Below are 18,679 nucleotides of genomic sequence, written 5' to 3'. Positions count from 1 at the left end.
AGTTCCTTGGGCCCCATCCAGGCCCCCCTCTCCAGGCCTCCCTGCCGGACAGTGACTCCACCCTGGCCCCCAGGGCAGGTACCCCACAAGAGAGCTCCCCCTGCCTGGGAGTCCCACCCCTGGCCAGGACACGCCCATCCCCTTGCACCCAGCCTTGGCTTCCCCTGACCAACCTGGATCCTCCCTTTTGCTGAGGGGCAACTGCCCAGGCCATCCCCTCAGCAGGGCCCCAGCTTGGGGCAGTTCTGCGCAGCGGTTCTGTGCCCGCCCGTCTGAACCCAGCTCTCCCTGGCAGCTCTCGGCAGCTCTTCCCTCTTGCTGCTCCTCTCAGGCTGGTCTCTGTCTCACCTGCCAGTCTCCTGGGCTGACTCCTTTCAGGGCCCCAGGCTGACCCCGTCTCCTCCCGGCTGGGGCCCAGGTGCCCTCTCTTCAGCCCAGTCGGGGCTCAGCTGACCAGTCACAGGTGCGCTTGGCTCTTTCCCACGCCCCACCCCAATGGTGAGCTGCCCTCCCTGTGGACAGGAGACCTGGCCGTGGGCTGGGGCCCTGGCTACACACAATCAAACTCTACACCACCCGCGTCACCTCTGACACAGCCCATGAGATAACAGGCGGCAGTGCCACGGTGCAGCGGGCGGCCCTGAGGATGGAGCACCTTCCCTGATCTGACACTCACAGACACTGCAGGCCGGGCAGAGCCCAGACGTTCATGGCAGCCGGCTGGGCGCTGGCCACAAGGCCAGTACATTTCAGGAGCCCTCTGCCCTTTGATGAGAAGGGTGGGATGGTTTCCTCCCTCCAAATCCCCAGACGTGGATGGGGTCCCTGGGGCCCTGCCCACCCCGGCTGCCCTGGGTAATTAAGCCAGACTCTGATGGGAAGAGGCAACATTTCAACGACCTCACTTGGAGGCAAGCGGGGGAGGAAGGTGAGGCGAGGGGGAGGGGGAGGGGCACAGTCTACTGAGGCACAAAGCCAATGACATTAGGGCCGTCTCCAAGGAGACTGGAGCACGTTGCACAGCATGTGTGCGAGCCCGGGGGCTGCTCCCCGGGGGGCCAGTGTGACTGGCGGCCCATCGCCTGACATGGCCCTGCATGGACGGGAGCTACCACGGCAGCAAGAATTCCCAACGGCTTCCTAAGCACTTTATTAGGGAGGGCGCCGCGCATCTCATTATCCCCCGTTTGCAGCCGGGGAAACCGAGTCACTGCACTCCGGGTTGCCCCGGGCACGTCTCTCCCATCATTGCTCCGGAGAGTCAGACACGCTTTATGCAGCAGAGAGTCTGTGTCATTGGGCTGTAGGTTATTTTTATAGGCCGGAGGGGGTAGCTAATGAATCTCAGGTCATTTGATTGGCGGGACATTGTCTCAGTCCATACATAGTAAGTATGGGCTGAATGGCTTTGTTCTGCCTTTTGCAGCAGCAGCTGAATGAAAGGCGTTCGTGGCGGATTGCTCACCTGAGAAATGTTCAGTTCTCCCCACTTATTTTAGAGTCTTGTCAGTCTCGGAATACAGCCGCTGCAGTGCCGAGCCGCCGCGCTCTACTTTTCTAGTGGCCCATTGGGATGAGCTAGAGCACCAAACCTTCTTTTCGGAACATGCACGTTTATTAGCCAGGCACAAGGACACAGCTCAGCGCTGGAGGGGCAGGACGGCAGCGGGAGAAAGAAGTTGTGTGCTGGAGGGGGAGTCACTGGAGGTGACTGAGGTAGGGGTGGGAGTGAAGAGCAGTGACAGGCCCTGGTGCCTTAGCAAGGCCCTGCCTGGGAGAGTGGCTAAGCTGGGGCCCGTGAAAGCATTAATGGCAGCGCATGCAACTGGCCTGATTTTGTTTTCACTGCATTGATCTGTTATGGGTCGTAGGGCTCTGCCTCCCTGCCATGGAGGGAGGCAGAGTTAATGCAGCACGGTAGAGGAGATGTACACACTGTGCTCTCTATCTCAGGGAGACGTTCCTATCAGTGACAACTGTCATTCAGGCTGAAAGCACATGGCTGCTCTTTGGGTCTGGAGAAAACACCGCGGCTGGGGCCCTGCAGGAGCGGGCCTGATTCTCCACCTCCAGATTTACCGTGTACATTTGATCTTCTGGCTCCTCCTTGCATCACGCTCTGTGAAGGCCACTATTTTCCAGTTCTTTGTTCTGCAGTGGTTGTGAAGCGTTCCCTCCTGTGCTGTCTCTCTTCCCTCCTGAGGCTGTTCGTAGGCACAGCTTCAGGCTCTGGAACAAGATCTCCAGATCCTGCTGTGGAAGTCAGAGGGGATCTTCCAACCCTCACGGGCCTAGGCTCCTCCAGATCTGAGGACAGAAGCTAAGGAAATAAGATTCTCTTTGCATATGAGATTGTGTGCGTCTCCAGAATGGTGAGAGGCAACATACGATCCCACTGCAGGGCGTGGCCTTAGAAACCTTTTGTAGTTCCCTAATTTCAATTTGGGAGAACATTCCATCTCATGCGTGCACCTTACTTATGGTAGCAAGGCATAAATGGGGCCCAGAAGCATTTCTTTACGGGTATTCATTGCCAGCACATCGGCTCTATCACTTCCATTTTACAAAGGGGAAACTGAGGCAGAGGACGATTCAGTGACTTGCCAGGGTCACCGGGGAGCCTGCGACAGAAGTCAAGTCTCCCAAGTCTCTGCCTGACCCTCAGAACACACTTCCTCCTCCAGGAGAATTCTGTTTGGATCACCCAGCTTTCAGGCCATGGGTTTTGGAGATTTATCCATTTGAGTTCAAATGTGGCTTGAGCAATAATCTATTCATCACAGGCAAACCAAGGGAACTGCGCACACACACACATACACACAGCTGAAATAATTTAAAACACTTGTGCAACAAACAACCCCCACCTTTATTATTCTCTTGACAGGTGAATTAGCCTCCCAAATAACTGCACAATAATCCCACTGCCCAGCCCTTCCCCCTCCCCACCCCCAGCCTTGCTGCGCTATTATCCGCTCCTGCTGTTCCCATTTTCACGGAGACTATAAAATCTTCAGGGCAGGGGATGTGTCTGACTCTCTGTCGTAAAGACCCCTGAAGAAGACAGCCATGGTGCTCTGTAATCAGAAATAAATCGCCAGCGGGGCATGAGGCGACCTGCCGTTGGTAGGACGCGTGGGAGCTCTGGTGATGGGCGATCCTGCCGCCACCCCTGGAGCTGGTTAGACGGGTGATTGCTGCCGCTGTCTGCCATGGGGCAGCTCAGTTATCCTGTGGCGGTAGCAGAAGGAACACGCAGTAGAACCAAGCAGCGGGTGTCTGACACTCAGACACTGGCTGCCTGGGCTTGGAGACAGACCAAACCCTTATCTTTCGTATGTGTCCTTGCAACGCCTGTGCATGAGCAGGGAAGGATTCGCTGCACTGGTCACGCCTGGCCGCTGCTTTCACACGCTGGGGCCTTGCCGAGGAGCTGCTGGGTTAGAGCTTGTCTAGGGATTTCCATGCACGGTCAGGGCCAGTGTGAGCAGGCTTCTGCCCTTACCAGAGGCCTCTTCCACCAGCACCACAGCACCACAGCAGCAGCTGAGCTGTAAGTCTAGCAAGAGGCAGTAGGGAAGGACTTGACGTTACTAACCAAGGGATCCTGCAGTACCTGAAGGCACAGTCGGCCTGCCACGTGCAGCGCCAGCCACACTCCATGACATCCTCATCAGCCACGCTGGCGCAAGAGCCCACACGGCTGCTGGCTAGTGAGTAGGGCACTGGACTGGGACTCAGGAGACCAGCTTTGCCACTGATCTGCTGGGTGACCTTGGGCAAGTCGCTGCCCCACGCGGTGCCTCAGTATCCCCTCCCACTGCTGCTCTAGTTAAGTTTTAAGCCCTTCAGGGCAGGGTGTGTCTCTCTGTGCAGCACCTGAGCTTGGTCAGGGCTCCAGGCACTACTGTAACTAGCAATAATAAATCATTCATGCCACTCATCGGGAAGAGCCATCCAGAAACCTGCCATGCCCAATCACTGCCCCCACCCTTGCACTCCAGGACGCTTGCTCCTTCTCGTCCGCTAGGCCCTGCATCATGACGACACCTGTACCCTGGTCGCTGTTACTGGCTCAGAGTCACAGGAGGGGCAGGATACGAGACTCAGGATCCGCTGAGGTGGGAAAAGGAAATGCAGAAGAGAGTGGTGTGTGAAGGAATAGGGGATAACGTTCCTCCAGGATTAGCCCGCCCCCTGCCCTGAGCACAGAGGTGGAACTTAATGAGCAGACCCCGTATAAAAGAGGGCAGGGGAACCTTCTCCAGCAGGCAGAAGGGCCTGGGGGGGTGTCCCAGCAAACCAAATGGACCTGAGGGGTGGCTGTCTGGGGAGCCCTGCAGGGCCGAGTCTCTGAGGTAAGGCTTTGTTTAAGTTTGTTAGCATATGTATTGTGCTGTTAAATTGGTCAGGAGTTCTCAAGAGGGAAGGGGTGGGGGAGACGGAAGGTGTTTTTGAGTCTGTTTCTCCCCATTGGTCTGAATTATCCATGACATTCATACTGCATCACATCAAGTCCAAATCATTCGAGGAATGCCTCTGCTTGCACTGACCAGAGGATGTTTGGATTCTGATGTCAGCCCAGTTCTGCAGCCTGACAGGTATCATGTGTTGTCCCCAGTGTACACAGAATTCTTCTTTGCAGCGAAACTAGTCTAACATGCCTTAAACCAGCTGCCTCAGGAATCTACCAGGAACTTTGCTGAAAATATGTTCCTCATCTTAGCAGCAGAGCTAAGACTTATCACACATCTGCCCACCTTTATTCGAATGAAGCTTCTTCTGATCTGACAGCTCAGGCATTGTCAGTTTCACCTAGAACAATTTACAAACTTGGAATCTAATCCTGTAAATCCTTAATCATTTGATCAATCCCACTGAAGACAATGGACTATTTGCATGTCTAGGGTCCACTTTTGTGGTAAGAGTTTCAGGAGTCTGTTCCTATAAAGGAAGTTGAATGCCCCATTGAAATGCAACGTTTGGGTACAATACCGTAAAGCAGTTTAGGATACAGTTCTACTTAAAATTTGTCTTTTAATAAGTCATACATATGCTGAAATGGCTCCTCACCCAACTCCCATATTCCATATAAACATATTCCATATAAACAGCCTGAAATACTACATATTTAGGAGGAAAGTGAGTAGTTAAGCATGTTGATGTTTGTATATATAAACACCCATTTCCTCACTGTACTGGAAAATATAGCTGAACTTAATTTTCTATGGAATTTGACGAAAATTTAACAGCCCCAATTGTTTGCTGTGTTAATCAGTGTGAACCTGAAAAAATTACATGCCTTCTAAGTGAAAAGAATCAGTCCACACTTACTGGAAAAAAAATTCCTTCCAACTGGTGTTCAGAAGAGTGCTACAAGACATATACATAACCTCATGAGCAGAGGGCAGAAAGGATACCCTCCCACATTATGACCAGCAAAATAATAAATAATAATAATAATAATAATAATAAAATCTCAAAGAGGCAGAGGTTCACAGATTTGCAAACCTAAAAAGCTGTGTTATGCTTTAAACCACCTCAGCACATACCAGGTTTATGAACATTAAAAAGTTAACTGCAAAGGAACATTGAAACCCATTAACCTGAAAGTGTGCCAGCCAGCATGCCCTCACTGACTTAAAGTGCAGTCATCCCTGAACAGCTAAAAATTAACCTTGCTCTTTTAGGCTAAACGGAGTCATGTCACTGGCTCCATCTCTGTTGTTACATAACAGATAACAAAACCCCAGGGGGGCGTGGTGCTGGCACAGAGGGTCTCAGGTACATGGTGTGATTTTTCAGAATCTCTTTTGGGAATAGTCATGTACGTGAAATAGCTGGTACTTATGATTATGCTATTTCTATGCATGTATCATCTTGGTATCTGAGTTATGAATATGAGCTCTGTGTACTACATGTTTGCTCCTGTGGTAATGCCCACAAGGTATTTAGCCAGCACATGAAGGGACAAGTCAAGTTGAACGGCCCATTAAGGAACACTCAGCTCACAATGGACCCTGGAAAACACCTGTCTACACTTAATGGACTTTTTGTGAAGGTTCTAACTAGAAGGGGGTGGGGGGGATGGACATGTAACTTGCTCATGTGACTCCAAACACTATCTTTCACAGTGAGAACAGATTTCCCTTCACTTGGCACTTGGCAGAAGCTGAAAGGCCCTGGCCTGGAAACATCTCCATTTTGCCTCTTTCCTGCTCCAGCCTCTGGACTATGAACATCTACTAATGGGAGCTTTCGAACCAGGGGACTGAGGACTTTAAGGTAATCCGGAGCCTTCATATTTCCTTGATCCTTTGCAGATGGACTTATGAGTTGGATATGGTACAGAGACTGTTCTAGCCTCATTGATTGCTGATTTCTCCCTTGCAAAGGACAAAGATCAGATGTCTGCTGACTTTCTCACATGAGTCAGCAGCCTTTGATACCTGTGGTATAAGCAACATAGCCCTTGCTTCAGTGGTTTTGTTCTTTCCTTTCCAATGTCAAAGCCTGTTCCCATTGAACTCAATAGCAAAACTCCTTTTGATTTCAGTGGGAACAGGAGTTGGCCCCAAGAGATCAGAGAATGTGATTTTGATCAATTGCTTCTCTGTCCAGAGACAGTTCTCAGGCATGCTCTGCCAGGCTGATTTTGATTGCCACTCCTGTATGTCCTGCTGAGGAAAATAATAAAGCAATGTGGGCTGTAGTTCTATCAAGAAGTACATGGCACACACAGTTCGATGCCTCTTTTCCATCAAACCTGGATGCAGCATCTTTGCTTTCCTAGTGCCTGGCGGACAGCAATACTTAGAAAAAGGGAAGCTGGCCGAAGCTTAGTTTGGACATAGGGAGGCACTGATAGTGTGTTAAGGGAAATGGGGTGATTGTCCTTCTTTCATTTAAGAAGTTTTCAGTTTGGGGGGTTACTGGATCCTCAATGACACCTGGAAGTGCAGGTGGCACCAGGGGACCAAAGCATCATTTTACAACAGTACAGGTAAGGGGGGGTATCGGAGGGGACAGGGAGAGCGTGGGGGCCCGGAGCTGGGGCCGGGCTGGGCGGAGTCACATGGAGGGTCACGTGGGGAGGTCACGTGCCCTCCCTTGTGTCCCTCCCATGAGTGCAGTACCAGCAAGCAATGATTTCTACTTGCACCACTGCTGGGGAGGGACAGCTCTGCTTGCCCAGACTCTGAAGTGAGCGTCTGCATAGGGTGGGATTGGTTTGTTACAAAGGCTCAGTTAAAGGAACTCCCCCAGCTGAAGACAGCATCCCTGGTTCCCTGAGAAAGCACAGCCCAGGACTACCAGGGAGCGAGCTGACTGGCAGGATAAAGCTTGGTCCCACAGCAGGAGGGCGCTATAAGACAGGCCCAATCTAGTACCCAATGAGAGACTACAATGGGGTTGGGAGGAGTCCCGAGAGGGGCCGCTGGCCTGGAAAGCAGGCGAGTGCTGACCATAGAATGCCCATAGCGAGGCAGGTCCTCCACTGCCCTGTATCACGTTCAACCAGCGCGGGGTGAGCGCCAACCAGCGCAGGGGAGCGCCAACCAGTGCGGGGTGAGCGCAAACCAGCGCAGGTGAGCGCAAACCAGCGCGGGGTGAGTGCCAACTGGGAGTACGTAGCATTTTCCCCTTCTTTTGCACCAGTGCGAATGGTCACACATGGTGCAGGGAACAGAGACTCAGGCCTAATGGGTGTAGTCCGAATTTAACCCATACCTGAGGCTTGGCTTTACTGGTAGCTTGATTAATAGAATCATAAAATCATAGAATATCAGGGTTGGAAGGGACCTCAGGAGGTCATCTAGCCCAACCCCCTGCTCAAAGCAGGACCAATCCCAACTAAATCATCCCAGCCAGGGCTTTGTCAAGATGGGCCTTAAAAACCTCTAAGGATGGAGATTCCACCACCTCCCTAGGTAACCCATTCCAGTGCTTCACCACCCTCCTAGTGAAATAGGTTTCAGAGTAGCAGCCGTGTTAGTCTGTATCCGCAAAAATAACAGGAGTACTTGTGGCACCTTAGAGACTAACAAATTTATTAGAGCATAAGCTTTCGTGGGCATCCGAAGAAGTGGGTTGTAGCCCACGAAAGCTTATGCTCTAATAAATTTGTTAGTCTCTAAGGTGCCACAAGTACTCCTGTTATTTTTTCTAGTGAAATAGTGTTTCCTAATATCCAACTGTGGTGGGGCGGTGCCCCACCCCCTGAGAAAAAGCCTGGAACAGGCCTTTGAGGCGGCGCAGGCCAGCAGCCAATCAACGGAGGCCTGTTAGGAGCCAATCAGGGCAGGGCAGAGGCAGCCAATCAGGGCTGGGTTAGGCCCTATATAAAGGCTGCCTAGGAGGAGGTGAGGCAGTCTCTCCCTGACTGCTAAGGGAGGAGGACTGGCTTCTGGACTGAAAAATAGTACCTTGGACAGAGCAGTGCTGGGGAAGGGCAGAAGGAGCTGGGGAGCTCCAGTCAAGGAAAACCCCAGGCTGCAGGCCTTCCTGCAAAGGGCCGAGCGGGTGCACAGGGCTGAAGGCAAAGCGTCCCAGGGACAAAGTCTGACAAGGGGAGAGAAGGAGGGCAGGGAGGCTGCCGCTAGAGGATCCCTGGGTCGGGACCCAGAGTAGTGGGTGGGCCTGGGTCCCCCCTTTCTCCCTTGTACTACACCTGGGTGAGGGGGAGTGTGGCCTGATCCAGGCTGTGGCTGGCCCCTGTGACAAAGGGGCTAGACTTTGAGGCTGCAGCCGGCCACTAGAACAGGTGCAGATGGAGGAGCGCTGATAACACCAGACCCCTGGAAGGGGGTGAGACCAGAGCAGTGGGCACTGCCAGAGGGCAGTGTCCTGAAGAGGATGCTGCCAAGTGGGGAGCAACATGGGTCCAGACACCAACAGGGGAGCAGATGATGGATGAGACACCGCCAGCAGAGGGCGCCCTGCAGAGGACAGAGCTAATTCCTAGACGTGCCACTGGGAGGTGCTGCAGTGGTGAGTCCCAACCCCGTCACACCAACCTAGACCTCCCCCACTGCAACTTGAGACCATTGCTCCTTGTTCTGTCATCTGCCATCACTGAGAACAGCCGAGCTCCATCCTCTTTGGAACCCCCTTCAGGTAGTTGAAAGCAGTTTATCAAATCCCCCCTCACACTTCTGCAGACTAAACAATCCCAGTTCCCTCAGCCTCTCCTCATAAGTCATGTGCCCCAGCCCCCTAATCATTTTCTTTGCCCTCCCCTGGACTCTCTCCAATTTGTCCACATCCCTTCTGTAATGGGGGGACCAAAACTGGACACAATACTCCAGATGTGGCCTCACCAGTGCTGAATAGAGGGGAATAATCACTTCCCTCGATCTGCTGGCAATGCCCCTACTAATGCAGCCCAATATGCCGTTGGCCTTCTTGGCAACAAGGGCACACTCCTGACTCATATCCAGCTGCTCATCCAGTGTAATCCCCAGGTCCTTTTCTGCAGAACTGCTGCCTAGCCATTCGGTCCCTAGTCTGTAGCAGTGCATGGGATTCTTCCATCCTAAGTGCAGGACTCTGCACTTGTCCCTGTTGAACCTCATCTGATTTCTTTTAACTCAATCCAATTTGTCTAGGTCACTCTGGACCCTATCCCTACCCTCCAGCATATCTACCTCTCCCCCCAGCTTAGTGTCATCCACAAACTTGCTGAGGGTGCAATCCAGGCCATCATCCAGATCATTAATGAAGATGTTGAACAAAACCAGCCCTAGGACCTACCCTTGGGGCACTCGCTTCATACCGCCTGCCAACTAGACATGGAGCCGTTGAGCCCGACGATCTAGCCAGCTTTCTATCCACCTTATAGTCCATTCATCCAGCCCATACTTCTTTAACTTGCTGGCAAGAATACTGTGGGAGATTGTACCAAAAGCTTTGCTAAAGTCAAGGTATATCATGTCCACTGCTTTCCCCATATCCACAGAGTCTCTGTAATAATAACATCATATGAAATTCCCCCAAACTGGGCTGATCAGCCAGTTTTCCCACAGGATCTCTGTCCAAGACCCTCATTCCCTATGCCCCTGAGAGACGCTCCAGGCCTTCTTGTATCTTGGATGGAGCTTGCTTGCCGTATACTCAGTGCTCCATCTCCGCCATGAGTATACTGCACCCGCAGGCCACCTGATAACAGGATGAATCACCAGAGGAGCCCTGAGCCCGCAGGCAGGTTCCCAGAGTCTGCCTCCCTGCACATCCCCTATAGCAGTGCACAAGGCAAAAAGAGCCTGCAAAATTACTGCTGGAGAGGAAGTGTAAAGTGAGTCCTATCTTCCCAGCCGGTCTGTGTGCATGGGTAACATCAGTAGCGACCAGGCCGGGCAGTTTCAGTGGGAGGGAGAGGCCGTGTTTATCGAATGGTGTGACCAGCTCTGCCTGTGCCCACAGCAGTTCCCTGAGGTGAGAGGTTGCTTTTAGAGGCTCTACCCTAGCAGCAGCAAGGCAGAGTAAGAGATTGGAAGTTGTGTGGATCTAGTTCGGAAGCACAATTGCAGTAAATCGGAGGTGAACCAGAAGCCAGGCTCCCCTGACTCTGGGGTGAAGGTGGCAGACATCACTGCAACATGGCCAGGAGAACTCTGGAGGAAGTTACCAGCATAAATTTGTTGTCTAGAGCAGAGGTCACCAACCGGTAGATCACGATTGACTGGTGGATCATGGAGCCTCTGACAATCGGTCTCAGTTGCTGAGACTGACTGTCAGCGACCAGTCCATCGCGATCTAGGGTTACCAACCCTCCTGCAGCCAGCTGCTAACAGTCCGCGGTGGCTTCCTGCCTGCCACAGCCCTGCGCTGCTCCCGGAAGCAGCGGGCATATCCGGCAGCGGCTCCTGGGGGAGCAGGGGGTCTCCCTGGGCTGCCCTTGCCTACAGGGACATGCTGGCTGCTTCCGGGAGTGGGGCGGGACCAGGGCAGGAAGGGAGCCTGCCTTAGCCCCGCTACGCTGCAGCCCGGGAGCCACCTGAGATATGTGGCACCTGGCCAGAGCCCACATCCCAAACCCCTCCCGCACCCCAACCCCCAGCCCTGAACCCCTCCTGCACCCCAACCCCCTGCACCCAAACTCCCTCCCAGAGCCCACACCCCCTCCTGCACCCCAACCCCCACCCCAGTCCCGAGCCCCCTCCTGCACCCTGCAGACCCTCCCTCACCCTACCCCCCTCCCAGAGCCCACATGCTGCACCCCAACCTGTTGTCAGAGCCTTGAGCCCCCTCCCGGAGCCAGCACTCTGTGCCCCCTCCTGCACCCCAACCCCTTGCCCCAGGCTCAGCCCAGAGCCCCTCCCACACTCCGAATCCCTTGGCCCCAGTCCAGAGCCCACAACCCCATCCCCATCCCAGCCCAGTGAAAGTGAGGGAGGGTGGAGGAAAGCAAGTGACAGAGGGAGGGGGGATGGAGTGAGTGAGTGGGGCAGGGCAGGGGCGAGGCAAGGGTGTTTGGGTATGTGTGATTATTGTTTCTACTTTTCTTTGAGGTAGATTCTGGGTTGCATTTAAATTCGGAAAGTGATCTTGTGCTTAAAAAGGTTGGAGCCCACTGGTCTAGAGCAGGGGTAGGCAACCTTTCAGAAGTGGTGTGCCGAGTCTTCATTTATTCTCTTTAATTTAAGGTTTCGCGTGCCGGTAATACATGTTAATGTTTTTTAGAAGGTCTCTCTCTCCAAGTCTATATTATATAACTAAACTATTGTATGTAAAGTAAACAAAGTTTTCAAAATGTTTAAGAAGCTTCATTTAAAATTAAATTAAAATGCTGATCTTACGCCACCAGCCTGCTCAGCCCGCTTCCAGCCTGGGGTTCTGTTCACCTAGGCCTGCAGCGGGCTGAGCGGGGCGACTCGAGGTCAGGGCAGAGGGCTGGGGTGTGTGTGTGTGTGTGTGTGGAGGTGCAGGGCAGAAGGCTGGGTGTTGGGGGGGGGAGGGGGGTTCAGGGCAGAGGGCTGGGGGGGTGGAGGTGCAGGGCAGAAGGCTGGGGTGTGTGGGGGGGTGCAGGGCAGAGGGCTGGGAGGGTGCAGGGCAGAGGGCTGGGTGTTGGGAGGAGGTCAGGGCAGAGGGCTGGGTGTGTGTGGGGGTGCAGGGCAGAAGGCTGGGTGTTGGGGGGAGGTCAGGGCAGAGGGCTGGGGGTGTGTGGAGGTGCAGGGCAGAGGGCTGGGTGTGGGGGGGGGGTTCAGGGCAGAGGGCTGGGGGTGTGTGGAGGTGCAGGGCAGAACGCCTGGTCTAGACAAATCCCCTGGCTACAGGATCACTCTGTAACACACCTGCCCCTCTGGGAGAGACGCTCGCTGTGCTGGGATCCACTTAGTGCGAGCGCCTTACTTCCAAGCAGTGAGAATCGAGCAGGGCACCGAGCTGTGGGCTTTCACCATCCACACAGCACTGTCTGGACCCCCAGCGTCCTGCCCAAGCAGGTACCAGGCTCCCTGTAAAACCAGGGATGGATTCCATGGCCCGTCAGTCCCTCAGCATATGGAGGGGGCGTCTCCAGGGAATGGGGGTGTGACGTTATTGCTAGAATCTGGAACCATATAGATCATTGTTGCAACCAAGGTTCTGTAGTGGCACCAAAATCTTGTATAAAGGGGGTCAAATGAGGTGTCTAAGACAAGGTTATGGTTTACTGGTTATAATTATGCTGTCTATATGTGTGTATCAATTTTGTAGTTGAAGTTATGAATATTGGCTCTATACTGTCTGTATTTCAAACTTATGCTATGCTGCTGGGTGACATCCCAGACAAGCTGGTGTTAGCTCTGCCTAGCCTGCTTGATGGCCCATTAAGGACCATCAGCTATACAATGGACCCATTGAGAGAAGGCAAATATGCCTTGAGACTCAGCAAAATATGCAGGGACTGGCCCATGTGACTCCAGGCTCCATTTTGCTGTAATTTTCCACAGTAAGGACAAAGAGGTGTTCTTACACCTGGAAAAGACTATATAAGGAGGATGCCTCATCTCCATTGGGTCTTCAATCCTGCTTCTTACCTCTGGAGGAACTTTGCTACAAGCTGAAGCTTTGAACAAAGGACTGAGGACCCATCCCAGCGGGGGATGTATTCCAGAGACTTGATTTGAACCTGCAGTTTATTCTATCGCTGCTGCAAGCCTGAACCAAGAACTTTGCCATTACTGTATGTAATTGATCCCATTTAACCGATTCTAACTCTCCTCTCTATCTTTTTCCTTTTATGGATAAACCTTTAGATTTTAGATTCTAAAGGATTGGCAACAGCGTGATTTGTGGGTAAGATCTGATTTGTATATTGACCTGGGTCTGGGGCTTGGTCCTTTGGGATCAGGAGAACCTTTTTCTTTTACTGGGGTCTTGGTTTTCATAACCATTTGTCCCCATAACGAGTGGCACTGGTGGTGATACTGGGAAACTGGAGTGTCTAAGGAGATTGCTTGTGAGACTTGCGGTTAGCCAGTGGGGTGAGACCGAAGTCCTCTTAGTCTAGCTGGTTTGGTTTGCCTTAGAGGTGGAAAAACCCCCAGCCTTGGGCTGTAACTGCCCTGTTTGAGCAATTTGTCCTGAGTTGGCACTCTCAGTTGGGTTCCGCCAGAACCGCATTGTCACAGTGGCGTAGTCGTGCTTGGATCCACAGAACCAGGTCAATTAAGCTTTGGGTCAGAACCCCACGCTATCCAAATTTGAATTTTGGGATTGAGAGTTTGGTTAGTTAAAGAACAGTTGCAATGGCTGAGCAAAGAGCATATGAGGGCCTTGACAAAAAGGCCCTGAAAGATTTGTGTTCAGAAAAGGGGATAAGCTTTAGAAAGAAAGCTACAAACCAAGAACTGAGAGATCTGTTAATGGCCAGTGATCAGAAGGCAGAAGCAATTGAAATGCAAAAGGCAGCAAGTACACTGCAACTTGAGCATGAACAAAGGCTGGAAGAAATTCGATTGCAGGAACTAGAAGCTGAGGCAAAAGTGCAAAGACTTCAGCTCCAAGTCCAAAAAGCAAGGGAAGAAAAGCAGAAATTGTATCCTCTTGAAAGTCCAGTTTATAACAATGTTGGTATGTTGTACAACTCGGAGCAGTTGTCTGGGTGTAACCAAATGTACCCCAATACTGCCACCTTTTATGTAAATGCTTTTACTGTGTGTTCAGTAGAGGGTGGCTCCATAACTTGTGCCAATGCTCTATATGGGAGTGGTAGTGAAAAATTCACAGAGAATGTAAAAGTCAATGGTAAAAGCTGTTTAGGGCAAATTATGGCTTCTAACATCACTCTTGTTAAAGCAGATCTTGTCAAAGAGGAAGATTATTTACCAAATCAGAGTGTGAATGTTGTAGTCCTCTATGAGTTTACTGTGCGTGTGCCTTTAGCCAGAATCCACCTTGAATGGAATGGTGCTAAGCATGAGGTTATAGCTGGCGTAAGGAAGTTATTGCCTAAAGATCTTTTGATTGGGGAAAATGTTAAAGCTTTGTTCAGTCCAGGTAGTCAGTCACAGGACAGGAATGATCTTAAACCTCTGTCTATTGTGGGCAATGATTTGCCTGGGGAGGGTTGCTCCAAAGGTTTGTCTGAGAAGAGCTATTTGTCTGTAAATGAAGTTTCTGAATGTCGGTCTAGTGTCTCAGAAGTGAATCTGGAGTTAAATCAAGAGCAGCAAAATCTTATTGGGCAGGAAAATGTTTCTCTGGAGCAGATTAAAGTGGATGGTCAGGTGGAAGCCCTAACTGAGGAAGCAAAGGGTGGATTTTTGATGGGTGATGCATTGGTGGCTAGTACAGCTTGTAAAAGTGAACCTGAAAAGGGTAACTGTGATTTGCTGGCCGTGGCTCAGTGTAGTAAGAAGAGCAGTTTATCTGTTGGGAGTGGCAAGGTGCCTGGTAAGGAAGCTGCCCCACTCTCCCAGTCTTTGTCTGTAATCAGCCCTGTGTGCTGGGACAAAGGAGAGGAAGGCAGGAAAAGTTTGGAGGAGCCAAGGCAGCCTTGTGAGCTGATGGTTTTGTCTAGTCAGCAGTTTGGGAAGGCAGGGATAGTGGAAGATGAATGTCCCTATACCTTACCTGTTTCCTGTGTGGAGAATACTGATAGTGAAGGAAATGTGCCTGTATCTGTCAGGGGTATTGACTTGCCTATGGAGGAAGCTACCTCAGTCTCCAAGCAGTTGTCTGTGAACAGCCCTGTGTGCTGGGACAAGGGAAATGAAATCCCGAGCTGTGTGTCTGGTAAAAAAGGTGTCTCCAGCTCTTCTTTGTCTGTGGAGCAGACAGAAGGTGCCTTTCAGCCTGTGATGGTTGAGAATAGTGCAGTTGTCTCAGAGTTGGTTCTGAATTCAACTAAAGCCCAGGAAGGGAATGGTCCTAAGTCTGTATCTGCTGGGGAGAATGGCACTGTAACTAAGTTGCATCCAGTTAGTGTCTTAGCAAAATCCCAGAGACCAGACAATACTGGTGCTTATATTTTGCCTATTGCTAGTGTGTGGTTGGTAAAGGATGTAGCAACTCTGTCTGATCAGGGTAATATCCTAGCCAGGGCACAAGGAGAGCATGAAGGTGATTCGGTTGTGTTACCTACTGATGGTGTGGAAACTTGTAGCAAGAAGGAAAAGATTCCTGAACTTGTGTGTGGCAAAGGGAAGGGAAATGTTTCTAACCTTTTATCTAGGAAGTCTATGGGTTGGCCTGAAAGGGGATTGTGTAGAAATCTGCCTGATGGGCCAAAGGTGATCCTGGATGTAAGTAAGACCCAGAAAAAGTCTGTTGCTCAGGGAAGTGTTCCTTTAGAGCAAGCCCTAGGTGAAGAGGGTAAGGGCAAAATTTCTGTGAGGTGTGATTTGCTGCTTAGAAAAGCTCCTGGGGAAAGGAATCCTCATGGTAATCTGTGCAAGCAGTTCCCTGCAACTGAAGGGCGTGAGAGTGATTTAATCAAGGAAGTTTCAGTTCCTAACAGCCAGAAATTTTCTGTTGTGAATGGATCCACTGACTTTCCTTTTGAAAGATCCAGTGTGGGTAGCTTTGAGAAGGTCTCAGATGGAGTAAGAGCTGTTAAGAAAGTTAAGCAGCCCTATAACCAAGTGGCTGTGTGTGGCCAGCTTGTTGGGAAGACAATGGTGTTGGGACAGGACTGTCTCCATGCTAATTCGTTAAGTGAGCAGTCTGTGCCTCAGGGTCTGAGGACAGATTTGGTTATTGGTGTTTCAAAGCAGAACAGTCTTATGGCCGAATGCTTGAGGATGCAGGGGAGAGCAAGCAAACTCTCACCCTCAGACTCTTTGGATTTGTGTGGTATCTCTTTAAGACAGAGTCCAGCCTTGGAAATGATAGCAGTTAAGGATATGAAAACTGGTGGACTGGCTCCTGTCTGTGGTAATGCAAATTACTTGTCTGGCTGGGAGAGGAAGGACTTGCTAATAGCTGTTAGCACAGAGAGCCCACCCCATCAGCCAGTGAATTCTGTTAAGCAAGAGAAATCAGGGTTTGATCCTGCAGGACAAGGAGGAAAGAGAAAACTGAATTTTGCAAAGGGAAGCAACAGGTTAACCCTAAAATGCCCAAACTCCAATGGTATTGAGCCAAAGGTGTGGCATGACAACCATGATTGTAGATGGACACTTGCAATGGATTTGTTGTTAATGCTAATGGTGATTTTGTAACTAATGTGTTGCTATTACCAAGAACTGTAAGAATGTACAATGTTCCTAATCTTTTGGAAAATCCCTTGAACATGTTAAAAGGAATACATGAGAACACACTTTATGTTAAAAGGCCTTGTTATACTGATGTTTCACAGTTGATGCCTGTAAACAGTATTGGAACTTTTCACAGGAGAAAAGACATTCCAGACCTAATGTGCTGTATGAAAAGGGAAACTGAGGCACACTACCATATTGCTTTCACAGCTAAATGCCAAGATTCCTGTACTATGAACATCATTAATATCTACATTGATTTAATGTTAATTGGGTTCCAAACATTTGCCAGAGCTTGTATGGATAAAGTAGCTGTTTTCTTTAGCTCTTGGCAAGATCACATGAGACATACAGGAACCATGCTGCAAGAGCAGATCCAATCCACTATTGTTCTAACCAAGTTTTACCTTGAGTTTGTAAAGAGGTTCAATCATGTTGTTGAACATACTTTTGATAAACCATTTCGGTTATACTCTGATATGGCTTCTAACCCCAATACTAGCTGTAGTGAGACAAACCCAAGGATGGGGAGCTCTTGGGATGCAGTCAGTGATGTTTGTGTCATCCCTTCCTGCATCAATTTTGCGTTGGGGGTGTGACGTTATTGCTATAATCTGGAACCATATAGATCATTGTTGCAACCAAGGTTCTGTAGTGGCACCAAAATCTTGTATAAAGGGGGTCAAATGAGGTGTCTAAGACAAGGTTATGGTTTACTGGTTATAATTATGCTGTCTATATGTGTGTATCAATTTTGTAGTTGAAGTTATGAATATTGGCTCTATACTGTCTGTATTTCAAACTTATGCTATGCTGCTGGGTGACATCCCAGACAAGCTGGTGTTAGCTCTGCCTAGCCTGCTTGATGGCCCATTAAGGACCATCAGCTATACAATGGACCCATTGAGAGAAGGCAAATATGCCTTGAGACTCAGCAAAATATGCAGGGACTGGCCCATGTGACTCCAGGCTCCATTTTGCTGTCTTTTTCCACAGTAAGGACAAAGAGGTGTTCTTACACCTGGAAAAGACTATATAAGGAAGATGCCTCATCTCCATTGGGTCTTCAATCCTGCTTCTTACCTCTGGAGGAACTTTGCTACAAGCTGAAGCTTTGAACAAAGGACTGAGGACCCATCCCAGCGGGGGATGTATTCCAGAGACTTGATTTGAACCTGCAGTTTATTCTATCGCTGCTGCAAGCCTGAACCAAGAACTTTGCCATTACTGTATGTAATTGATCCCATTTAACCGATTCTAACTCTCATCTCTATCTTTTTCCTTTTATGAATAAACCTTTAGATTTTAGATTCTAAAGGATTGGCAACAGCGTGATTTGTGGGTAAGATCTGATTTGTATATTGACCTGGGTCTGGGGCTTGGTCCTTTGGGATCAGGAGAACCTTTTTCTTTTACTGGGGTCTTGGTTTTCATAACCATTTGTCCCCATAACGAGTGGCACTGGTGGTGATACTGGGAAACTGGAGTGTCTAAGGAGATTGCTTGTGAGACTTGCGGTTAGCCAGTGGGGTGAGACCGAAGTCCTCTTAGTCTAGCTGGTTTGGTTTGCCTTAGAGGTGGAAAAACCCAAGCCTTGGGCTGTAACTGCCCTGTTTGAGCAATTTGTCCTGAGTTGGCACTCTCAGTTGGGTTCCGCCAGAACCGCATTGTCACAGGGGGTTTTGCCTGAGCAAAGACCACATGATTTGGCCCTTTACCATCACATCTTTGGATGCCCTGTCAAAATAGAAAGGTTTCATGAACTCAGGAAGGTTTAATGACCCCAAGTAGGGCTGGAGTGAAGGTGAGACCTGTCCCACCCCTCAGTCTAAACGCAGCTGAACCTAACGCAATGATATCAGCACGGCCTGGCAGCAAGGACTCCAGGTTCCATTCCTGGCTGCCTTGAGCAAGTCATTTCACCTCCGGGCCTCAGTTTCTCCTTCTGTAAAATGGTGAGAATGATCCTTACCAACCTCACCGGAATGGTTGATAGAGCT

The sequence above is a fragment of the Emys orbicularis genome, chromosome 14 (genome assembly GCF_028017835.1).
Source record: "Emys orbicularis isolate rEmyOrb1 chromosome 14, rEmyOrb1.hap1, whole genome shotgun sequence".
Classification (NCBI taxonomy): domain Eukaryota; kingdom Metazoa; phylum Chordata; order Testudines; family Emydidae; genus Emys; species Emys orbicularis.
This window is presented reverse-complemented; position numbering follows the sequence as displayed.